The sequence below is a fragment of the Balaenoptera borealis genome (genome assembly GCF_965194805.1).
Source record: "Balaenoptera borealis genome assembly, chromosome: 3".
NCBI lineage: Eukaryota > Metazoa > Chordata > Mammalia > Artiodactyla > Balaenopteridae > Balaenoptera > Balaenoptera borealis.
The window spans coordinates 158,328,616-158,354,523 of record NC_138866.1 but is presented as its reverse complement, the minus strand read 5'-3'; the positions used below and the strand labels follow the sequence as shown (position 1 = coordinate 158,354,523).

General features: G+C 44.5%; 2 long non-coding RNA genes across 5 annotated transcripts in view; both read right to left on the bottom strand.

The window, feature by feature from the left end:
- The window catches only part of LOC309625960, a 431,996-nt gene that overhangs the window by 220,451 nt on the left and 185,637 nt on the right, over positions 1-25,908 (bottom strand). The window lies entirely within an intron of this gene.
- Positions 1,897-25,908, bottom strand: part of LOC309626745 — a 39,919-nt gene continuing 15,907 nt past the window's right edge. For 3 of the 4 annotated variants that reach the window (XR_014243381.1, XR_014243383.1, XR_014243384.1), the window contains 2 exons: positions 22,789-23,177; positions 1,897-22,521 (listed from right to left, as the gene is read on the bottom strand). This is a non-coding gene — a long non-coding RNA (uncharacterized lncRNA). The remainder of the gene's footprint in view (positions 22,522-22,788; positions 23,178-25,908) is intronic. The other variant, XR_014243382.1, reaches the window with a different exon arrangement.

Sequence of the window (25,908 nt, the reverse complement as noted above, 5' to 3'; positions counted from 1 at the left end):
GTGGGCAAAGCTGTGGACGTTCAGGGTCATAGACAGACTTTGCATGGACTATAAAAAGGGCTCAAAGATGTTTGTTGAACCGAACTGGTATTTTACTTTGTGAGAGGGAAGTACACATATCGTTTAATCGATCCTACTTATTTAAACATGAAGTTTCTATGAAAATTGAACTTGGCCCATATTTCGCAACTTCATATGGATTATCTTAACCTATTTATCTAGTGATTATTTCTATTGCACTTTTTCAGGCTGGCTTTGAGGAAGGCAAGGTCTACAGTGTCATTCCACAAATACTGACTGAGTTCGCAATGCGCTGGGAAGAGAAGTCATGCGAGGGCCTCAAACCCCCAGCTCAGGGTTTACATAGAGACACGAAGGCCACACAAAGGCCACGAGACGACAGATTCTAACACTAGTCAATCGCGCCTCAAAAGCCTCCTGCAAGTCTGCCCTTCTCTCTGTCTTCAGTACACCTTCATCCTTCTCACCTGAGCGACGCTCCCCTTACTCCACTGCCTCTATCTACACAAATCCTTCCTGATTCGCCTTAGAGGTCTCCTGAATGTCTGGCCATCACTCTGAGGATAAAACTCTCTCACAGGACACCACAAGCCCGGCTGCTCAGCTTCCCTCCACCGCCCACCGCCTGGCTTCCTCTCTCTCATCTCCCTTCCCTTTTCCCGTCTGGAAGTGTATCCTGCTATCTCATGTCTCTGGGCTTTGCACTTTTCCTCTGCCCAGAATATTCCTGTTTCTCCTTAAAGGCTGGGGAGGTTCCTTCCCTCAGTTCATGATAGTTGAAATGTCTTGACTCTTTCCAAGACCCTTTTGAAATTATGTTCTTTTGTGCTCATCGTACCTTAAACTTGCTTACAAACTGCATTTCTATGTATTATAACTATTTTTATTTTTATTTTTTATTTTTTTTAATAGTAATCTTTTATTTATTTATTTATTTTTATATTTATTTTTGGCTGTGTTGGGTCTTCGTTTCTGTGCGAGGGCTTTCTCTAGTTGCGGCAAGAGGGGGCCACTCTTCATCGTGGTGCGCGGGCCTCTTCACTATCGCGGCCTCTCTTGTTGCGGAGCACAGGCTCCAGTCGCGCAGGCTCAGTAGTTGTGGCTCACGGGCCCAGTTGCTCCGCGGCATGTGGGATCTTCCCAGACCAGGGCTCGAACCCGTGTCCCCTGCATTAGCAGGCAGATTCTCAACCACTGCGCCACCAGGGAAGCCCTATAATTATTTTTAAAAGTTCGATTCCTTTCCTAGAATGTGCGCTTAGTGAAAGCCCACCTCAACATGGCTGTGAAGTGGAGAGACTCCTTTTAGAAGACACTGTGTCTGTGGTTTCCCTGTCACTGCAGGGAGTCCATTTCCCACTGGACATGGGAGGATCTCCGTAATACTCTCAACAAGTTTTTATTGAACTCCCAGTGATGTTCCCTACCTCACAAGGTAGCCTCTCCCATTGTTGGAAACTCTGAATATCAGGAAGTGTTTATCTATGATTAAATTACGCTTCCTTGTCATTTCTACCCAGTGGTTCAGTTCTACAGTCTAGACCTACATAGATGATGTGGAAAAGCCAGTTTCGTTGTAGGAAGGACGCCGTCCTCTTCTTAAGAGTCTCCACTTTTCTAGACCGTATAATCATGGTACTATGGGCTGTTTCTCCAATGGCAGTTTTCCCAGAGCTTTTTTATGTGGTTTGCCAGGCTTCTTCAAGATTTGAAGTTTGACAATATCTATCATTAAAGGCTGCTTTCTGGAAATAATATAAATGTGGCCTGAGTTGGGCACAGGAACTGATAGTACCCTGCACATATATAATGTTTTACATTTTTTCATCCGTTTGAGAAGAATTTACGGCGTGCCGATCAAATGCTTGACATTCCTTTGGGTGCTGGCGACGAATAAGACAATCTTTGCCTTCTAAAAGCTCACGACCGCACAGAGAGCAATTTTCCTCCAAAACCACTAGAACTGATAGTTCTGTCTCTGGCCTGGCAGCTCAAGGGAGGAGTTTCTCTTTTTTCATATGCTCATCCTTCATAAATTGAACAAATTGTGTAGAAACAAATTCATGTCATGATTTTTCACGTAGCGTGACTCTTGTTCCAGCCAGGCCTCTTTCGTGTCTCAGGACTTCAGGCAGTAGAGACACACTCAGGCTTGTCCAGAAGAAGCAGGCGTTACATGATCAGGACCCAGAGTCCCCAAGCCGAGGGGATGTCGAAGCCAAGATGCTTCCTCTCCTGCTCCATCCTCCTCTCTCAACATTTTACTCACTGTCTTTATAACTGTTAGTTATAATTGCTACAGACCATTCCCGCAAGAGCTTACTTATCTTTGCTTTATTAACCCGCCCCTTTCTCCACCAGACAGTTAAAGTATTTCAGTTTTCTTAAAGCAAAGTTTGTTTTATTGTTTTCTCTCTCTCTCATACATATATACATATATATTATGTATACATATATATTAGATATGTAATGGATATATAGATATGCAGAGATATAGATAGATGTATCCATCCATATAGGGAGATCTATGTATTTTTTCATCAGTAGAGATACAGCTGTCTATATATTGGATATCTATCTATTATATATCTATTATAAAGAGAGATCTATATCTAAAGATATAGGTACATATAATATGTAATCTATCTATCTATATATGTATCTATATCTATCTATCTAAAGAGAGAGGAATTCTTGCATTTAATTATGAGATTCCTAAAAGAGAGCCATAGATAGGCAAGTTTAGATGGGGTAAAAAAGCAGAGAAATGGTCACCCCACTTTTAAATGATCTAGAATGTCTTGGCTGAGAACAAAGCCATTTGAGAAACATGATAACGATGGAAGGAAAAGGAAGGGCAGTTTAGGTAAGCAGAGCAGCCTCAGGATTTTTTGAGGCTCAAACAAGGAATAAAAGGCTGAGATGAGGCAGGTGAGAGGCAGGTAATGAGTGAGGGACAATTAGAGAAAGAGGATTAGGGAGGAAAGGAGGTGATTTGGGGACAGAAAACAGATGGTTTTGAAACAGAAAGTAGGGAATTGGGGAAGTAAAAATAGAAACTCATGGGAGCTTGATGACCAGGGCCAAGGTTGTGTAGCAGCGGGGAACGAGGAAAGCTTGGACCGCAGCGATCTTGGCCCGCGAGGAAAGGAGAACGTTGATCTGAAGAGGGAGCTGGGAGAAAAGCAAACAGGAGTCATACGAACCTAGAGGGGACACATCTGCCACAAGGTCGGAAATGCCAAAGTGGTCCAGCTGTACCAGAGTCAGGAAGAGGGTTGGATTTTCAAATCCATGAAAAGTTTTGCTTAAGGCTTGGCTGCATGGTGAATAATGCCCAGCACGGGGCAGTTTACAAGAAGGGAAGTGGTAGCAGGAGAGGAACAGCTTCGTCCACATGCCGTTCTTCCCCAGTCACCTGTGCAGTGTCCTACTGTCAGCCAGCGCTCTGTCCCCAGCCTCCCAGCCTCCACACCTCTGTGCACCCTGCCCCTTCTCTCCGTGCAGGTAGCCTGGAGGGACGCCGCCTTTTCTAGGGCGGAATCACACACCGCTGAAGATTTTATGAAAATCTTCATAAAAGGTTAGTCTTCAGAAAAGACCGATTAGTTGGAAGGAGTGCCAGTGCCAGTTCTGTGTTCTGTTTGCATATCCCTCAATGCCTAGCACATGGCCAAACACTAACGCACAAAAAATATTTGTCAAATCATCTGAATTGTCCAGTTCCAGATGTTACTTGATTTATAAACATTGGTAAGTCTCAGGCTGACATGAATGGATGCATTTTTCATTTGCATGAATTTTTATAGCATCATTAAATCTAATGAAGGAAGTGACATTGTTAAGGACCTTGGCTATAGGAGGAAGACGAGGGACCACAGCCCTCCAGGGAATATTTCAAAGCAAACTACTTCTGTATATCAGGTTCATGCATTTTACTGCATAAAATTTAAAACTACAAGTAAGACTTCACCTGTGCCATCATCTCAAATGAAGATCAGGTTTGTTGCCAGCCTTGGACTCACAGCACACGAGGCAGAGCTCAGGAAACACAGAAGTGAGGGCTTTGGGGTGACACAGAGCAGGAGACAAACCCTAGCTATACCCCTCCCTGCGTGAGGATAGGGTAATTATTGATTCCCTCTGAAACTCGGTTTCAGTGTTTCTCAAGTTGAAAAAGGAGTGAATAGCATCAAACTTGTGACACTATTGCAACTCACTTAACTAGTTTTCTGGAAACCATGTACAAGATCTATTAAAAAATGGATAATGAAGCTTCAAATTCATACCAAATGCTTAAAATTAACCACCTATTACTCTTAAAATACCATCTTTCTTGTCTCAATTCTTTGTATTTTATTTTTAGAGCAAGAATCCATGGAAAGTGTTCTCACAGTATCTGGCATATAGAAAATGCTTAATAAGTGTATTATGGTGATCTCTTCTGCTGTAGATAGTGGGAAAAGCTGGGTTACTTCTGAAGGCATATCCTAAATCTGTATTCCCTTCAAGGATATCTGACCAATAGGACACTTTTAATTAATATAATTTCTCCTTTAAGCCAATGTATTTTTCTGTTCTTTCTTTTCTTCATGACATAGTGCTAATGATAAAGAAACATAAGAGAAAAGAATTATTAGCTTTGAAAAACATAAGCCCTAAATTCACTAACTTACCCAAATCTCTACTTCTGATTTCATTAATTATTCAACAAATGAGCCAAGAGGCTAGCAAATTAATTGGGAGAAGTAAACCAACAAATATGAAAGCCAAAGAAATTTAAGAAATTCAAGTAACATTTGCATTGCTCTGTTGTCTAAAAAGTTTTCAAGCAACCAAATATTCAGTGATGATAAAGTGCAAAACTGTCACATTATAAGCAATTGGTGGACCTTAGCTGTCCTAGGAGAATTTTCTTTTGTGACCATAACATCTCGTAATTGTGGATAGACACAGCAAAATGTCAGCCCAGCCCACATCTACGAAAGCTCTCGAAATGATTGATGAAGTGTCCAGGGAAAAGCCAAGAGAGTGAAAGATGATCATTGCACATCCCTGCGCTGGCAGGAGCACCCATGTTTACCTAAGCCAGTGGCTCCCACGCTACCAATGACGCCAAAATACACCAAGAGCTGTGAAGAGCTGAGAAGGCGCCGGGCAAGTCAGCAACCTCAGAGTCCTCGGGCTGGAGCTGAGTTCATCTCACCCCACGGCCCCAAACCTCCAGGGCACCATGCTCCTCTCCACGCCGAGCTCTTAGAACTCCTGATGGCAGAGTGAGAAGGGCCCCTTCAGTGTGCCAGGAACATGCACTTCAAAATCACACAGCCCACCCCAGTCCCACTCTCCGGTCAAGGCTCTGGGGCTTATCTCTTGGCCCTCTGCCTGGAGAATGTTGTGAATTCCCATAAAGATATATCAACACAAGATATCAGCATTTGCTACTCCGGAGGCGTCTGCGATTTGTCAGCTGCCATTCCATGCCAGTTTCTCATCTGGATGTCAACGGCAAATGACTGTGGCAGCTTCTAAAACCAAGATTCCAGGGTCGATGACAAAATCTGCACTGCCGGCCAGTTTCTTGCCTCCGTGCTCAGCCACTCCACCTTGTACCAGCAAAAGCTCACTCAACTTGGACTCACGTGCCTGGACGGGGCAGTACCTCGATTTTCAAGCCCCATCACTACTGTTGATAGTAAGAATAGTAGTGATATTCTTAAACAGTAATAATGACGAGGTTCGTATCACTATCGTTCCTTAACATCCTTTGCCCTGTCTGTAGTAGTTTTGATTTCCATCTCACAAAAGCCGTCAAACACGCTTAGAAAAGTACAGAAGCCACAGGGAGAGTCACAGGGGTAAAGGTATTCAGAGAGACATGCTTGTCTAGACCGTAGAAGGTCCTCCTAAACTCTCCTGTCTCCACCAGGCCTTTGATCCGCTGATGGGAAAGTTGATTCTAAAAGGTCCATTTTCATCCCGCCCGGCCCCCCATGTAGACTAATGGTTAATAATCAAGGATGTTAAAAGAAGTAGGTGAGGGGACATGTTAACTTTGGCATGATTATTGTTCTGAGCCAAAGCCCATGTGACCCAGGGTCTGGGATGGGAAAACTCAGAGTGAAAGACGTACAGAGAGCAAAGCTAAATGATGAAGCAAAATAACAGGACCGTATCTCTCAACACAGACTACAAACATCAAAACGAGCCTGGTTTTCATCTCAGAGCACTGAGAGCTGGGGTGGACTTCATCAAGTTCTGTACATTTTTCTGTATTTTCCAAATTTCCTGTAATAAATAAGCACTGGCAAATTCTTATTTTGAAAATATTTGTTTTTTTAAACTAAAGATATGTGAAGAGATTCCATCTAAACTGAAGCTTTAATGGGAACATAAAATTTGAAATGGAAATTAAAATATTGATCCATGACAATTTACTTTAAATGTTTTCTAGAAACAGTATAAAACATCTATTCAAAAAATGGACAATGAAACTTCTAATTCATAGCCAAATGTTTAAAATCAACCAAATACTACTCTGAAAAATATCATCTTTCTAGCCTTAGGTTTTTGTCTGTTTTATTTTTAAAATAAGATTTCTGGTTTTGTTTTCTGTCTACTACTTAAGTGGAAATAAAATGTTGTTAATCATGATGAAAATGCAAACACATTAGATCTTAAAGATAGAAGTTGCATCACACAAACCTCCTTAATGTGAAAATTAGGATGCAGGGGACCAGAGACCTGCCCGATTTTCAAGTCGGGGACCGTAGTTCACTCAGTGGCTCTTCACCTAAGTCGTGCAACACTTCTGGCTCCAAATCTCGAGGTTTCTTTCTATGCAGTGGTCACCAATGAAGATCCTAAAGGCTCTGGGATGAGACAGGATCAGGTCTACTCCTTAAATGCCTCTTAAAAACACCATGAATGATGGGCAGGTGGACCCACACAGCCACAAATGCACACCCACAGCACACACAAAAGCTCTCACCTCACACTCTAAGAATTAATTATTAAGGCTACACGTTATTTGGAAAATGGAAATAAATGCAAATTTTCCAGAGATGTAATTTTAACTAGAGGGAAATCTGACCTTGAAGTCATAGGGAGCATGGAGATGTCCCTTGAAAGATGCAACACTCTTCTAAAGCAGAATGGAGAGAATCCACAGGGACCACTCCTGAGGCTTACTTTCTGCCTCTCATCTGCCCAGTCGGATGCTAAATACACATCCCTCCTGGTGGTCTGTCTCATATGGGGGAGAAACTGGACAAAGATGATATTCAAGCCTGGCTCCATCCACAGAGTTGTGTGCTCCTGGATATGTCACCTGTCTAAACCTAAATTTCTGAAAAATGAGGGTAATATTATGTATCTTACCATTTTATTGTAAAAATGATACATAAGAGATAAATACAGCCTGTTATGGGCTGAATTGTGTCCCCTAAAATTCCTATGTTGAGGCTCTAACCCCCTAGTACCTCAGAATGTGACCATGTTTGGAGATGGGGGGTCTTTAAAAAAATAATTAAGTTAGAGTGAGGTCATGTTGGTGGGGCCCTGATCCAATATGACTGGTGCCCTTATAAGAAGAGATCAGGACACAAACACCCACAGAAAGACAACCACGTGAAGATGCAGGAAAAGGTGGTGTCTACACACCTAGGAGAGAGGTCTCAGGAGGAACCAGCCCTGCCCGCACCGAGATCTCAGACTTCTAGCTTCTAGAACTGTGAGAAATAAATGTCTGTTGTTTAAGGCCCTGTCTGTGGTATGTGTTATGGCAGCCCGAGCAAAGTACAAGCAAACTAACACGTAGCCTTAAACAGAGTACGTGCTCAACATTTACAGATGTTATCTTAATATTTACTATTACCACCTCTACATCAGTACAGAAGGGCATGGGCCCTGAAATATATGTTTAACGAGCAGAGGTGAGAGACCCATGCCCCTCACATCGTAACTTATTTTATTCACTTCCTGTTTATTCCATCGTTGCAAAGGGTGTCACATTTAAATGTTTCCTGTTTTTGCAGAAATCTTATTATTATTATCTACAGAGGTATTTTTCTTCAACTTTATTTTTCTCTTTTAGTGAGGAAGGAAGTAAAATTGAACAAGGAAGACAAATATCAATCACAAATTGTATAAGAATCTGAGCCAACAGATAAGCAAATCAACTATATCATAAAAGCATAAACTCAGCACGTGAGCTCTCGAGGACTGACTCAGAGCTTTCAGAGGCTCGCTGTTCCAAGACCTTAGTAAATCATTTCCCGCCGCGATGAACTTCGGCTTCCTCATCTCTAAATTACAGAGTATGATTCAGTCTCTAAAATCCCTTCGATCTCTGATTCATGACTCAGTATTTAAGTCTTCACCTAAAACAACAAAATTAAAATATCAGCTGGTATTTCTGGTGCTCCAGTGGTGACTACACCCAAAAGGAAGCTCAAAGACTGGACAGAGTTAAACACAGAAGATGGACTGTCGGCGACTCTTTTACCTTACGGTGCTCAAGTGCTGTGGGAAAAAAATGTGTTAATTAATAATCAATTTCCAAAGTGAAAAGAATGCATGTAATATCATCATTTCTATAGCTGTTCTGAGACCTTTATCAAAGTTTATCATAGGACTTCACTCACCATGAGAGTTTCATACAGAAAGATGGCTTCTCATTTAGAAAATATTCTTCCTGACCAATGAACTCTCCCAGTTAAATAGCTATAAAATGCGTGGAAATGTCTACAGATGTATGTGTATAAATACATAGATCTCTACACATAAATATATGTATAGGTCTATGCACACAGCTGGTATGTACTATATTAAGATCAGCATATCACAGACAACTAGATATTATCAGCAGCGTGAGATAAATTATATATAAATAAATAAATATTAAAATAATATAATATATGGCAAATATACATATGAATGAATCTGGGTTAAAATCCAGGCTCCCCTACTTAATATGTACATGCAATTAGATAATTTTCTTACATTTATACTTATGTATAAGAAGATAATCAACACTGCTTAAGTCACAGATTTTTGTAAAAAATAATTCTATTTGTATAGATATAGTGTTTTTCTTCATTAGCCTATGAGATCTATTAATACTAGAAAGTAAGGAATTCATTCTCTTCCTCTTTGTTCTACAAAATGGGCTCACAGTCAAGTATCTCAGAAACATTTTTTCTTTCTCTTTTGTTCTCCGTCTCTTTCTCCATCATTCTCATCACCCCAACATCTACCTCCCTTTTGGCAATAGGGTGGTTTTATATACCTGCAGTGTCCAATAAAATAGCCACTAGCCGCATGCGGCTATTTAAATTTAAATTCATTCAAATTAAATGAAATATTAAAATTCAGTGTTTTCATTCCTACTGTGTCCCGTGGCTGCCATGTTGGAAAGTGCAGGCATGGGACGTTTTCTTTCATGCAGAAAGTTCTACCTTACAGCTCTGTTCTAGCCTGTTCTGGATTTTTGGTAGGAATGGGTTGAATATTAAATAAAGAAGTTATTTTACTGTACACAAGCAGCTGAATTACCCCCTGAACTCTGAGACTTGCTTCTTAGAATCTAGATAGTGTTACCTCGGTAGTTGTAACTGCACATCTATGTCTGGGTTCTACTACAATCATTCCAAAATCAGTTTAGGTCAGCCTTGAGATGTGCATTCCAAAATGTGCACTCCAGACCAGAGTCTGTTAATGGAAATGTAGGAGCCAGGACAGGAGAAGTAGTATTACTGCTCCACTTAGCACCACTCAACCAGCCAATGAAGTAATATGTTCATTCCTGAACAGCACACTCTGACTAGAAGCCTGACTCTGAAACGTGTCCAGGGAAAAACAGGACAAGGAGGGGACAGGAAACAGGGCCACCAGGTATGGCTAAAGAAAATCCCAGCTTTTGATCTAGGAAAGAGAAGATTTAGAGGCACACGATCTGTGCCTTCAGATAACAGACAGGTTGTCATGACAACGTTGGGTCAGGCTTGTTCTGGGGCCACAAAACAGAACTGGGGGTCATGGCTCAGGTTGTAGAAAATAGATTTTCTGGCTAATACAAGAAAGCACTTTCTATAATGGGTAGAGTTACCTGAAAATGAAATTAAATTCCTCCAGAAGGCCTCAAGTTCTTCGTAAGAACACTTCAGTTGAGATGGACAGTCAATTGTTAGGCATATGATGTAGGCGATTTGAGCCTCAGACTTATCTGTATAAAGATTAAGAACTCAATGTCACTTCAAGGTCTCCTGGGGTCTATATCGTCCAGAAAAACACTTGCTATGTCTAAATATTAAACCTGTTCATATCGTTGAAACCTTACATATTTTCTCCAATGTAGCTCAAAACGTAAAAGCATAAATATCTTTCTAACACATGAAGTCACCAAGGGGCTAGGCTTGTCCCAAGAACACAGCAGGAGCTCAGGAAATAATTATTAGTAAAGGGCCATCATTTCAGAGAATTTGTATTCATGAGAGCTGTTCCTTCTCAAGTCACCCTAAATAAAGGAAGGGGGAGGGGGAGGAAAGGGGAGGAAAAAACAAAACAAAACACCTTTATACACCCAGAGAAAATGGAAAATAAACACAGAAAGTAGCACTAAAATCAGAGACGTTTTTATGATGGAAAATCCAGTCAAGCAGTTTCTTGCTGAAAGCACTTGGGTTACTTCTCTTTTGCCTCAGAATAAAGTTCAAATGCCTTTGCACACCTTCTGCTGACTGGCCCTTCATGACCTGGTCCTGTTTCCTCTCCAGCCCCCTCTCTCCTGAGTCCTGCTTTGCCAGCTAAGCACTGACTGTTTCAGTTTCTGCTTCGTGGGCCTTGACCTGTCCAGCCTTCTGACCTAGAGCACGTTGGTGCCTCCGCCAGGAGCACGCTTTTCCCACCTGCTCTGCCCCTGCAGCATCCTTGCGCTTTAGTTGTGGCTTACGCTGTTCGTACCAAAAGGAATATCTTGTGATTCCCCCAACCTTCTGTAGACGGGGCTCAGGGCCTGGTTAGTGTATGATGACAGTGTTGGATATACTGTAGATGGGTTTGAACAGGATGTAAGCTCACACATCAAAGCCCCAAACTGAAACACCCCCAAGAGCCATCAACTTGTTACTAGACAGGCAACCTGGGGTACAACTCGCATAGAAACCCAGCTTCTTACACATGCAACCACCTGGATGAATCTCAAGTACATTTTTTAAAAGAAAGGAGCTGGACAAAAATATCTATATTGCATGATTCTGTTTATATGAAATCTAAATGCAGGAGAAACTAAGGTGATAAAATCAGATTTTGAGGTGTGTGGTGGAGGTGTTTGGAAGGGTCACAGGAGAGAGTTTTCTGGGGAAGCTAAACTTTTGTCTTATTTTGGGCTTTGAATTATGCAGTTGTCAAAACTCATCTAATAGGACACTTAGAAAGAAATTAATATTGATTTTTTACAGTATTTGTGTTTCTCTATGCTTCCCCGCCCATGCCAGCCTCATAATGTATTTGCTCTCTGTGGAGGCTTCTGGAATCCGTAGCTGTGGCTTTTGCAAGCAGCTCTTCCTGGCAATGTGTCCTCTGAAACTACCCCTCTCACTTGACTTCTGGTGCAGCAACCAGACCAACACCCATCAGGGTTCAAAGCTGATCTGCATCGCTATGGATTGAATGTTCATGTCTCCCCAAAATTCTTGTGTTCAAACCTAGCCCCAATGTGATGGTGTTGGGAGGTGGGGCCTTTGGGAGGTGATGAGGTCATGAGGGTGGAGACCCCATGACGAGATCAGTGTCCTTATAAAGGAGACCCCAGGGGGCTCCCTTGCCCTTTCCTCCAGGTGAGGACACAGTGAGAAGGCGCCATCTATGAACCAAGAAATGGGTCCTCATCAGACACTGGATCTGCTAGTACCTTGATCTTGGACTTCTAACCTCCAGAACTGTGAGAAATGCATGCCTTGTTTAAGTTCCCAGCTCATGGTGCTTGTACAGCAGCCTGCATGGGCTGAAGCAGGCGCCACACTCAAAGAAAGCCCCAGTCACCTACTGAGGCTTCCACTCACCATACTTTTGGGGACAGTGAATTCCAGTTCCAATTAAGGAAGTGATTCCACTTACTTTCAGATTGCATTTGTGAAATAATTGGAGTGTTGACTCCCATTGGCCCCTCTAAGTTGTGCTTTATCTCTTTTGCCTGAGTCTGTGTCTGGGCTCTTGCTCAGTGTTCATTCTCTAAAAGGGAACTCACCAAGTGCAGGTGACCTGTCTCTCCTGGGCTGGATGTGGCTAAATATAAACAGGAAGGGAGGAAGATGATAGGTAGAAATTAGATAGATAGATAGATAGATAGATAGATAGATAATAGATAGATCAAGATAGAGAGATAGACAGATAGAGGATACATGGATGGAAGACGTGTCGAGGCAAAAGCTCAGTCCCTCCTAGTGTGTCCTTCTGCCTCTTCCTCACCAAAGCATAGAAACTCATAAGCTTCACAGGCCCGAGGAAGAAAGCTTGATATTGCACAGTTTCCCAAGGAGCTATCGGAAAACTGGATCAACTAAACAAGTAGTAACAACAAGCCTATGTCTCCCAGCCAACACAGATGCCACACCATTTTAGCCAAATCAGTGAGGTTTAAGTAACCCTTTAAAAATCTTCAAATAGAGATTTTTAGAGGAAAACCCCACCCTGTTGAGCCGGTCAGCCTACTGCCATTCATTTATGAAGGGGACATACCTCCTGCAAAGAATCTCTCTCAACCATATTTAAGGAAAAGGAAGAATGAATCATAAATACATATCACGGTGTTGTTTACCAATCGAGAATTCAGGGGCCTGGTGGTTGTAATGATTTTACATCCTTGCATAATTCTTATTGTGAATGAGCTGGTGGGGGCCCAGCCCTAAATGTTGAAGGGATTTAAAGAGAGCAAAACATCGGGTGAGGTAAGATGCTCAGCCCACCTTTGCTGGCTGCAAGTAATGGAAATCTCACTCAAGGAGCTTAGGTAAAAAGGAAGAACAGGAGGTCTCTGTGACTCCCACCCTCCTGGGAAGGGTGATGTCTCGGGTCTTTGACTAGATTCGGAACAGGAAACACTCCTGTCTTGTTTCTTCTAAGTGCTTTCTTCACAGGGTGACCAGATGGCCACTGGCAGGGCTGGTCTTTATTCTTCTCACAATTAGAAAGCCCAGTGTTCCCAATAATTCTGCAGTAGCCCCAAGACTGGCCTTGAATGACCCCAGGGGGCCATGGGCTCATCTGAGAATGAGAGACTGAGGACAGAAAGCAGATTGCCGCGACTGCAGGCAGCTTCCCTGGGTCTGGAGGCCAATCAACCTTAGCAAAACCTGTGGACCGGGGAGAGGCAGTTCCTACAAAAGGCCGATTCTGTCACCAGAACAATGGCTGGTGGACAAACAAAACCGAAAGCCGCCAGAGAAGCCGGGATGCGGGACGTCATCTCTCCTTGTGTTGACACGGAAACGGTCAGCATGGGTTTTGCTAATTTCGGAAACAACAGCAGCAAGAAAACAGGAAGCCGCTGAGCCATCACTGGGCCTCTGGGGTCACCCCTCCTGCTTGGGGGCAGGACAGAGGAGACAGCATTGAATTCACCAAATTTCATAATATGTTGAGCCTAGAGGCACACTTAGTTCAAAGTTAAGGGCTTTACTCCTTTCTTTTTTGGTATCGGTGACTCGGAGGGGACTTGGGAGGTGAGGAGGGAGCAGGGCCATCACAGGGATCTCAGCCCGAAAGGCACCCTTCCCTTTAACCTCTGCCTGTTCAAGGTCATCTGATAAAGTGACTTTGGAGCCAGGTGGAGGTAGGTTCAAATCTGACTCTGCCGCTTAGAGGCCACATGATCTCCGAGAAGCCACTTGCTCTGATCTTCCCCACTGCTTGCCTGCAGGACTGTTTGAGGTGAGAGTTCAGCTATGATGGATACATGATGTCCACACACCAGGTGCTGAAGACCTGCTGGTTTCCTTCCATGGCTGTTTCATCCTTGCTGTCAGTGAGATTCTCAGGGTAAGAAGAAATGCGAACGGATATATGTCTATCAAGGCCAAAACACTCCTGGAAAAAGAATAGTTTAGAATAGTTTTAGAATAGTTCTTACAAATTAGCTAACATTTTTACATGCCTACTCTATGCCACTTAATGCTCTAAACACTTTACATATATTAATGCACATAAGCCTCACAGAAATACTATAAGGTAGATACTCTCACTATCTCCCTTTTGCACCTGAAGAAACTGAACTCCACAGAGGTAAAGTGACTTGCCCAAGGTCACACAGCCAGTAGGGGTAGAGCTGAGATTCAAATTCAGGCAGTCGGGCTCCAGAGTCTAAGGTCCTCAACACGATTTCATGCTGCCTTGAGACCAACTACATAATTTTTTTGAATTCTTTTTATCTTTTTAAAAAAATCATGACTACATCAAAATTGCTTCTAGTGCTTTATAAATTATAATTCAATGATAGTTAAGTATTGACTTTCCTTGTGAGACGTTTGCATTTCTTTGTCATTGATGAAGTTCTCCTGATTATAAACACTGTTAATGGTTCCAATGAAGGAGATGAATCCAACCTTCCACAGGACACAAAGAATCTCTCCAACCTACATATTTTTACATGTCTTTTGTGAAGGGAACAAAGCATGTCTGGGGACTACAGAGAATCGATTATTACCGAAGAGGTCATCTAGAAAGAGATGGAGGTAAAACAAAAGGGTTTTGGTAAAGCAAATGAAAGCATCTGTTAGTGATGGAATAGGACTGAATTGCCCGTAGTCATCGGCTGCCGTGGGCCCTCACATCTAGAACAGAAGTTAGAGAAGTGACCGCATGGCAGGGCTTGAGTCACGGCCCAGAACACAACTAAGGGATGCAGAGGCCAAATGCAGATCAAATCCACATCCCGGAGCGAGCGTCCCTGGGATGAGGAACACGGCGGCATTGGGAATTGTTATTAATAGTCTGCACCCGAGGATAAAAATGTTCTTCTTCCTAAAGACTAGTTTCCATCCGATGGATCATTCCCAGGAGTGGGGGGATGTGGCTGCGGGGGCCACAGGAGGCTGAGACGGGACCACAGTACATGGTCTAAGGAACAAGCAGTGCAATCCAGAAGCCTATTTGATCCCTCCTACATCCTCTTCTTTTCCAGGAAACAATCCCATCGTGCAATAGTACAAACAACAGATACAAGGATGGATTTACGGCACACACGTGTGTACACACGTACGTATGCACAGATCTGTGGTACCCCTGTGTGTGTATGTGTAACAGATGCAACGGTGTGTTCCTGAGGTGCCCACCCTCCAGAGCCCCGCTGACCAGACTCGCCCCGGGAAAGTGATCACTCCTGTCCTTTTCTGAGAATCACCCTCAGCTGCAGAGAGCCCCCTTGCCCAAGAATGTGTCCCCCATTTGGGACAACTCGGGTCCAGTAACTGGCCAACGCGAGGGCATAAGGGCCTCAGGTGAGACCAACTCGGAAGGGCATCCGGCTTGAGTGCCTGTGGGACCAGAGGGGACTTCCCTGTGACCGAATCCCTGTTCTACTTCTCCTTCTGCGGGGATCCCACCTCCTTCCTACCTCTTCGCTTCCTGAGCCCCCCACATGGTCTGCCTCAAAGCTACTGAGGCAGGCAGCGGAAATTGCCTGCAAACCTCCGTCTCTCGTTTCTCGAGGCCTGCTTCCCAGGGAACCAGATCAAAATAAATATTTATCCCCGCCTCTGATGCGAGCGAGGAGAGGAAAGCATTTCTGACTTTGATGGGAGGTGGAGGCGCTTTCCCCTCTCCTCCTGTCGTGGACACTTAGAAGGCTGCCGGGTACCAGGGAGTTAGTAAAGCTCAGAATTCTAAATTCCAATCTGTCCCTGATAAAAAGTGGACAGTTGAACCTCAGTTATTGTGGCTAAAATTTAGAAAATCAGTGGGGAAATTATTGTTACATAACTTTAAGAACACATAACAAAAATTTTTTAGATTCTCTCTGAATGAAAATTAAACCATTTCTGCTAACATTTGTGTTATTTTCTATCTCAATATAAGATACCTTCACGAAAACATGTTCTCAATTGTTATCTGCAGCCCTTTTAGATTGAAATTATGGAACTAATGAGACAACTTAATTATGATTCTGTGATTTTTTTTTTAAACCAGAAGAGCCCTCTAAATTTGGGGACGGGTATGAGTGACAGTAAATGAATAAGAAGTCAGTCAGATAAACAGGACACAGAGTAACACACGTCAGGCTTTTATACCAGATGCCCTTTTGAAGGAGAGGAAAGAGGAGGGAAGTGAGAGAAGACAAACTTGAACAAATTTTGATGATTCTTTTATGATGTGGAGACGTGTACGGATATATACGGTGCATGGGGCGTATGCCTGTGATTTTAGAAAGGGGGCCCTCTTGCTTTGTCATTTCTGATCCCTTTTTAGCCACACGCATCTGTGATTTATTCAGGTTGGTTTGCACACCTCAGTTGCATCTGAGTCTCTTGGTTGGTCATAGTGGAGGGTGGGATTGTTGGGGAGGAAAACTGTTTCAAATACAATGAACAATTGCAAACTTTGATGACAACGTTTCAAGATGCAATGCATAAAAATGAAGAACTCCAAAAGGAGTGTCTTTTCAGCCAGGTTTCTATTTCTGGCTCTACAAACAGCTAAGGATTTGTATTGTAGAATTTTAAATATCATGAGGAGACCACCAAGGACTATGTGGTGTGTCTCATAGAAGACGTGATGAAAGGCCATGCGTGGGCTTCTAGAACTCAGACATCATGATGATAAACGTTCTTCTGGATGGAAAGTTTCCCCATTTGTCTCTCTATTGTTCTTTGAAGAGCAGGGCACACGTTGGGAATGAGTGGCCGACATTCCATCAGAGCACAGAAAAGAAAGTCATTCGAAGGAGACTGAACTTCCCTTGCCGTACAGCACACACAGAGTAAACATAGAAAGCATCTCTAGAGAAAATGTGGGAAAAGAAATTCACATCTCTGGAATTTCCCAACAGTCTGGTTTGTATTGTGAGGTTTCTGCTAAGACCTTACGAATTCCCAGTGATGACACTAACATACCTTCCTGCACTGCTTTCTGTACAGAAAGATGTTAAAAATACACATGTGGGTGTTTTATGTAACCCTTCTAATCTTACGTAGTCTTTTGACAGTTTGATGAAAGGGCAGTGGAATATATGATCACTTAACTTCCTGCCGGTCAGTAAAGCACAGAGAGAGATGGGAACGTGGTTGTCAAGGAGTCTGGTCACTCCCACCGTCCACACTGGGACCCCAGGTGGAGACCATTAGTCACGTGACTGAGACACAGCTTTAGGGGTTGCTTAGATGGTCACTTGTGGCTCTAGAGGTTTGCTCCACCTCCAAAGCTTGGTGGAGACGTCTTGTTTACTCTGATTAAAGACCCTGTCAACACTTAAGAGTTTCACTGACTTGGCCTTTGAAAGTGGTGAAGGGTCTTCGACCAGAATCAAGGGAGGCAGATGAAAGGGGCCCCCGGGCTGTCTGCAGAGACCCCACAGGTCTCCCCGGAGGACACAGCCAAGCACTCTGCGTGACCCCTGGAGGCTTGTCCCCCACTTAAACCGACATGTCCAAATCCATCTGACATCAAGAGTGGGTAGATTGAGAGAGAAAAATGGTTTGAAATCACCTGAAATAGCTGGAAAACAGAATGTATTCTTCAAGGAGGATTTTCTTCTTGGGCACACTCTCCTATTCTGAAATGTCAGAGCACCTCCAGTACTTCAAGTTCCCACTTAGTGGTATTTGATCTGTCAGTATTTAAGATTTTATTTATTTATTTTTCTAAATTTTATTGAAATATAGTTGATTTACAATGTCATGTTAGTTTCAGGTGTACAGCAAAGTGATTCAGTTATACATATATATTTTTTTTCAGATTCTTTTCCCATATAGGTTATTGCAAGATATTGAATATAGTTCCCTGTGCTATACAGTAGGTCCTTGTTGGTAACCTATATAGTAGTGTGTATATTTTAATCTGAAACTCTTAATTTATCTCACCCCCTCCCCTTTGGTAACTGTAAGTTTGTTTTCTATGTCTGTGAGTCCATTTCTGTTTTGTAAATAAGTTCATTTATTCAGATTCCACGTATAAGTGTTATCATATGATATCTGTCTTCCTCTGACTTACTTCACTTAGTATGATTTTAAATTGCTCCACTCTCTAAATATATATTCTATCACAAGTTTTTATTCACAAATCTTTTGCTTTAATGAAAACATTAAGATCGGTCTCCATGGAATTAGTGAGGCATTTTTAGTCATTGGAGAGAAAAACTCAATGGATATTTTCCCACGTTCACTACTTAGGACCTTGGATGAGGTCCAGCATTTGAAATTTGAAACTTGACAGTTGAAAGGGAGAATTCTTTATGGAATTTCTTTTTGAAAATGTATGTGAACTCCCAAATTTTAAATTCCAGCCATATTCTTACCTTGTCCATTGATGGACACAGTTCAGAATCCTTATTCAAATATTTGCATCTAGAATTGCTGCCCACACCTTTAAAACATGACCGGAGGCAGCTACTAGTAAATGTTTAAGATGACCAAGGATTCAAATAAGTGCCAAGAAATGAAGGGATGAGATAGTTGTGACACTAAAGATAATAAAAACGGTTAGAGTCAGGGAATAAGACAATGTGATGCTTAAGGAGAAACAAGAAGTACATGAAGGAGGGAATCTTGACGAAGCGCATTCTCGGCAGAGAGAAGAGCATCTTGCAGGGCGAGGGAGGGGGCGTGGCTGCGTGGATGGGGGGTGCAGCTCTGCACTGGACCCGGGCTTTCCCTTGAGTGTAATGCGACATGGTTAAAGAGGTTAAAGCGAGTGACATGTCACCACGCTTATGTTTCAAAGGGCTTATTCTGGGCTTGATGTTGAGAATAAGCTGGTGGTGAGGTGTGTGGGGAGGGGCAAAGCAGGAGGCACAGGAAGGACCTGTGGCAACAATTCAGGGGCCCAGTGACGGCCCCTTAACCCGCTCCCAGCTGAGGACGTGGAGAGAAGGGGCTGGATTCTGGGCATAGTTTAATAGTAGGAGCCGTTCCCTCGGAGGAATAGAATCTGGGGTGTGTGAGGAGAGGGGTCACAGGTAACCCCCCGAGGAACAGGAGGGGAGAGCTGTCATTTTCTGAGAAGAAGTTTGGAAAGTGGGGCATTTATCTTTTGACATCGTGCGCTTGAGATGCCAATTAGATAACCAGTGGAATTGTGGGTACCAAGGCGTGAGCATCTGGAGTTCAAGGGAAGGTCTGGGCTGTTGATAGAGGCTTAGAGGCTTTGGGGGAGGGGTGGGCAACCCTTAAAGCCATGGGCTGGATGGCATCACCAAGAAAAGAGTCCCCAGGCCTGAGCCGGGGATGTCAGACGTGAGAAGGAACGAGGGGTAAGAGGAAGGTGCCCAGGGAACCGGGAGGAAAAACAGGAGGGCCTGCTTCCCGGACGACAGGAAAGCATGCATCTCCAGAAGGAAGACGTGCCTGTCTGCACCCGATGCCAGTGAGGTCAGGTGAGGTGATGGGGAGCTGATCGCTGGACTGCGGACACAGGTGAAATGTGACCTCAGCTAGAGCTGCTGGGGGAAGCCTGTCTGGGGCTTTCAAGTAGCAGGGGAGGAGTGGGAGGGGCAGTATTGCCCACGGGACCTTGAAGAACAAAGACAGACAATGGTCAGCAAAAAAATTAGTTTGAAAAACTGAAAAAGGTGAACTAAAGTGTCATAAGAACTGGTCTCTTAGATTTGGTGATTATAACAGGACTCGTGATCTTTAAGTCAGTGATTTTATTAGAAGAGGGATAAATTGTGGTGGGATAAAGAATACCTGGGAAGAAGGAAAGCAGAAATTGACAGCTCAGTCTATTTCTAGAAGTTTAGCGTCTGAAGGAAAGGAAGATTGGGAGGTGTCTCAGCATTGATCTCAAAAACACCGTTGCTTTGTATGTTATCAGATGCTTATTTTTTCATATTTTAACAGCCCTGAAAACAGAACACATCTTAACAATTGATGGCAGTTCTCAATGTTTATTGGCAGCATTTTTTTCATTCTCTGTGGCTCATAATGTAATGGTACATTTTATGATCAATATTGCTTAGAGTTCATAAAACATGGGCGTATAACGAGTGACTAAGCCAAGGAGAGGGGGCTATAAGTGGATGTGAAGATGCAAGAGAAGGAAGTGGAAGAGATGGTTTTGAATAGCCTTGTCGTTCAGTAAACATTTCTAGAGTGAGTGAGTTAAGAACATTGATGGGGCGGTGAGAGTGAATTTTAATTATACTCTGTGTCCAGGGCTGGAAGGACAGAGGTGAGACGCGTGGGGCGTGGAGGTGAGACGCGTGGGGCGTGGAGATGAGGACCAGGCTGACCAAAGCCCTGGACACAGGATGGAGTGGCCGCCGTGCTCGGTGAGGGTGTGGGGGACACGGGGAGGGCAGAGCATGTCGTTAGCAAGGGGCCTTCCTGAGGGAGAGCAGTTCCCCAGGCCCAGGTGTGTCCTTGAGTGGCTTCTGGAAGTGAGACAGAGGTTAGGGCAGGGGGGTGCAGGCAATCCATCAGCCTGGATGTGGGTGTAGGGAGGGCGGTCCACAGGCGCAGCGGTGGAGCAGGGCAGGAACCACTGGAGGAAAACCAAGTCGGGCCCAAAGTCCTGGGGGTCTCGGAGGAGGAACCCCGAATGTGGAAGGGCGAGCGGGAGGTGGTGAGCTTTGGGGATGGGCAGGAGAGCACGTGTGGGGTGAGGCGGCCAAGGCAGGAGGGGAACCTGAGCTCAAGCCTCACCACAGCCCTGTGGAAGGATGTCCCCTCCCAGGCTGCAGTGAGAAAACAGAAGCTCAGGGAAGTCGGCACTGGAGACTTCTGTCCCCCAGGAAGTCCCCGAGTCCTGCAAGAGTCACCGCAAGTCAGCTCTGCTGTGAAACAGGTCAGAGGAGGGTGTCCTCTCAGATGGTGGCAACTTCTCAAAGGGGCCTCGTGTCCGGTCACGGTGCTCAGGCCACCGCCTTACCCGGGGCTGCTGCCCCCAACCTGGAGAGCCCTCAGGATGGAGCGGTGGGCTCTCTCTTCTCTACGTGCTCAGGGTTCGTGGATGGGGCTGGAGGGAGTGAAGGCAGACGCCCCCATCCCATCCTCCTCTGCCCGGACCCCTCCCTGCCTGACCCTCATTAGCTGGACCTTCCTCTGCAGGGCAGACACCCGCTGTTAGCATCTCCCCTGAGAGCCCAAGGCCCCCAGGCAAGGGAACCAGAGTTGGGCCAGCGTCCCAGAAGCAGGAAGCTGAATATTCGGGGGTCCTTGGTCTACTTAAAACACCCAGTGGCTTTAATACTGAACACAGGAAAGCGCTAGCAATGCCCCAGCATATGAGAATCTTCTGCGCTGTGGCCATTTCTGTCTCAGTGATGAAAAGATGGTACAAACCACTGTGGATGTACCATGTCAGGAGCAGTGTGTAAGCTTCCTCACAATCCCAAGGTGTTCTGCTCTCTCTCAGAGTCAGTGTTCCCCGTGCGTCACCACTTGACTGTGGCATCTTCCTTGTTACCCCGTGGGTGTACTTCTACCTCCTCAACCAACCCCTGAACTAACTGTTCTGAGTCTTTTCATTTGTCCTGGGTTCAGGGACCCGGAAAGAGAAACGGTCCAATAAAGTTCATGTAGACAGTAAACTGCAGAATTTGAACTTGAACCTGGATCCTTCTCAATCCGAAGCCCGTGGACTTTTGACCCAACGATATTGCCTCTCATGAATCACGGTCCAGTATTTCTCAGCCAGGTTCCAGAGCTCAATCCAGTTATATGAACACAGACCGTCAAGCCACCAAAGGAATTAGGAAGAAAACCGTTCCTGTGTTCCTGCAAGCTGGAATACAGGATGCAACCATTGACGCCTCCAAAGGTCAAATTAGCAGGGATGTTAAGTAGTAAAATGATCATCCTGTTCTCTTTCAGCTGAAAACTGTTCTTATTTATAGTTCATCAGCACCAGCCAAAGTCACACTCATGTCTAATGTTTATCCAAGCATCACACTCAAATGTGAGCATTTCAGTTAAAGATCTACAAATGCAGGCTCTGCGTGCTTCTGTTTTCCTGCTTATAATTTCTACATTTTGTGAAATAAGCTAAGGCATATTCATACGTAACTAAAACTATGAACATGAGACAGGTCCACTGTGATTGCCACGGTCCCCACGGTGCACTCGGCCTCCTGCACACAGAACACGCGCCCTATTCACAGGCTGCCACATTACACTCTCCCCCTGAATTTGCTAAACGTGCGTGGACGGCGGGGAGCAGATTCACCCTCAAGGAGGCGGAGGAGCTGGGCCCACAGGAGACAGTGTGACTGTGAGCAGGGACGGGGCTGATGCGTCCCGTCCGGAGAGAAGATGCTCCATGAGCCCCTGGACGTCGCAGGACCGAAAGCTGCTGCCATGAGAGGAGAGGAGAGAGAGGGAGGAGGAGAATTATCTTGTGAAGGTGTAACACACATCTAACATTTGTCATCATCTTACAGAGCGTGAGGTGCTCAAATCACCCAGTGTCGGTGCTGGGAGAAAACCAGGTCATGAATTTCCAGGCTTTTATAGCCACACACCCTGAGTCCTTCTCAAGTCAAAATAAAGCTATTTCCCCATAGAAAATGGGCCATTATGGAAGGCAGAGCCTCTTGTTTATCCTTCACCGAGGACTTACCCAGGAGAGATGTTTCTGAGGCAGAAAGAGACTCCCTTTCAAGTTTCTTCTCCCAGACTTAATAACTACACCCGGAAGCCTTGCAGACGCTTTGGGATGGAGCATGGCCGGAATCTACGCAGCCAGTGGAGACAGACATGGAATATCCAAGAAGAATGACCCTCTTGTCCCCTTCAGACTCTTGTTCCATTAAAAGGAATATCTGAAAATGGTATATCTACTTGTCTTTTAAAATAGGTTTTCAAATTAATATATGTATTACATATTTAAAATGTTTAAGGAAAAGGACTCACTTTTTCCTAACTCAGAAGTAACGATTGCTCCCAGAGATGATAAGGGGGTAAAAGAATCCACAGTCTGCAGTCTGCCTTCCAGTTTCAGCCAAATCCCTGGAGGACAAAGAAAACAGATAAAAACAGCTGATGGGCCCCCCAGCTACTGGCGTGTTTTATCATGTGATGGCAGCTAGCACATGCTCCAGACAGAAACAAACATTATTCCGTAGCTCTTAGCCACCGGTGTCCTGTGATCAGATGATAGCTCTTTCAAGTAAAATGTCTCTATTTAAAAATTCTTTACTCTTCATTCTTTTCTTTAAGTCATACACACCCAGAATTATATGTACATATATGAAAGGCCCATTGAAAGTGTTTGGTTTGTACCAGGAACAGGTTCCTCAAACCTATGAATGCTGTGTCTGCCTTCTGATAACTCATACACGACAAGCCCTGGAGAAGGAGCCTCTGTGCTCCAGGCGGGGAAGCTGGTGGAGACCCTACAGGTGCAGACCTGCCCTCCAGTCCTCAGGCCCTTGAGCTGCCTTCTGGCACCATCCCGTCCTCCAAACTAACTTCCCAACCACTCCCTCTTGCTTTGCAAATCCCTCACAGTTTGCATTCCCTTAGTCAGTTGTTCTCAGATTTAATTCTCTCCCAACAAGTGAGGGGAATAAGGTCACCCTCCTAGTGACCCTACGGGAGCCTCTCCCTTTGGGGTGTGGGAGGAGCCCCTTCTCCACCCCGCTCACGTCCCTGCCGCAGTCAGAATCTTCCTGTCCCAGAAGGGAGCAGCCCAGGCGCACACCTGATTTAAAATGCAAGTTTCACTATTATTCAGGGACCGGAGGCCATCAGATCAGGAGACAACTGCCCTTGAGAAGGTAGCCTGTCCCTCAGACTTCTCAAGAGGAGGGGGCACGTGGGACCAGGTGGGGAAACAGGGGGGCCAGTTAGAAGAGAGAGGGAGGGGAATACTTGGGTAGGAGGCTTTATCACAGTTTTTGCAGGAGGCCGGCTGGGCAGACTTAGTAGGATTGTTTGGTTTAAGTAGCTCCAGCAGCTCTGGGGCACAGGGGCCACCCTGGGTGCCTGGTACCCGCCCCGGGTGACCCGGGCAGGCGGACAGCAGCCCTGAGTGTGAGCGCCCCCTAGAGGAGGGGGTTGGAGGGGGCTCCCAATGGGTTGGCTTGCATATGAAAGATACCCTCTGCTGAAAGGGGGATTTTCGCTACCTTTAGGAATTCACCACCTCTTCTCAATACTCTGTAATGACCTATATGGGAAAAGAATCTAAAAAAGAGTGGATACATGAATATGTATAACTGATACACTTTGCTGTGCAGCAGAAGCCAACACAGCATTGTAAATCAACTCTACGCCAATAAAAAATTTTTTAAAAAAAAGAAAGAATTCACCAGACTGGGAGGGGCAGTCTCTCCCAGGTCAACGTGGGCCCAAGATGTCAAGATGCCAGAAAATACAGAAAACACAAAAACATGTTTCACATAAGGATTCATGCCTCTGAGTCAACCATCCCCCCCCCCGCCCCCAGCCCCAACCATGACCACAGGCAAGGAGAATCACTCTGCTTGGTGCTAGGGATTCAGAGAGAAATAAAGACGCTTTAACATGCATTAAGCCAGAGGGTCTCAAATTTTATCGTGCGTGTAAATCACTAAGCCATCTTGTTAAAAAGATTTCTGATTTAGTAGGAGGGGTGGGGTCTGAGCATCTGCATTTCTAATCAGCCCCCAGGTAATGCCAGGGCTGCTGGTTCATGGCCCATACAAGTAGGAGGGCATTCAACTAGAATTATGTGTCCAATTTTTTCAGGCATGTTCACTTGTTAACTAAAGGCTGGGAATATTACTTAATGTGTAAAAAAGAGCTTTAGCCTAAGACTTGTTTGCACTAAAGCAATTACAGTTAAGGCTTTTTTCCTGTACAAGCCACTTTCTATTCCCCGAGTAAAATGTGATCTCACCATAGGGCTCATCCGATGAGAGCTGGCCCAGGGACCTTATTAATTCTCAAGACAAAAGGTGCCAGTCAGCCACTTGACACTCAGGAGTTCCTAGGCTCTGGGACAGGGAGGAAGCAGGTCTGTGGGGTGGACAGATCTGAAGGCAGTTTTAGAGACTGTATCTGTTCTGGCATTAAAACCAGGAATGTAATCAACCCTGGGGTGGACACAGCAAAAGTTGAAACTCCTGCGTATTTTGCAACCATCCCAATAACCCCAACCAGACGCGACCTAAGGTTAGTCATGGATGCAAAGACAAAGGTAAATTTAGGGATACATTCACCAGGAAGGGCTCAAGGAAGAGAGGAAATGAGAATGGAATTGGTGGGGGGAGACAGTCACAACTAATGAATTAATGTAGATTTGGGGTGAGAATGAGTTAGCATTTGGACAAAGACTAAATCTTTTGAAAAGGAAAGCCATGTATTCCCAACAAGAAAAATAAAACAAAGTAGACAAAGTGGCCCATGGAGCACGGAGTTCAGTTCAACGATAAGCAATCACCTCCAGCCCTCTCTCCTGGTCAAAGGAACGACCTCTTTCATACCCAGATAACAGACTTCAGGGTTCTGGGGATGAGAGGAACTTTTCCTGGTAGGAAAATAGCACAGCTCAAAATCCTTTGAAAAATATACACATGATTTTTAAAACACTTCAGAAAAACAAAATTACAACAAAATCCTCAGTGACCAAAGAGAGACATTTCTCCTTTTGTCATTATAAGCAGAATGGCTATTTGCAGAGAAAGAGTCATATATCTTCCTCGAAATCTTCAGGAGCCTGTCTCTCCCTGCAAACACGTACCCGAAGTCACAGTAC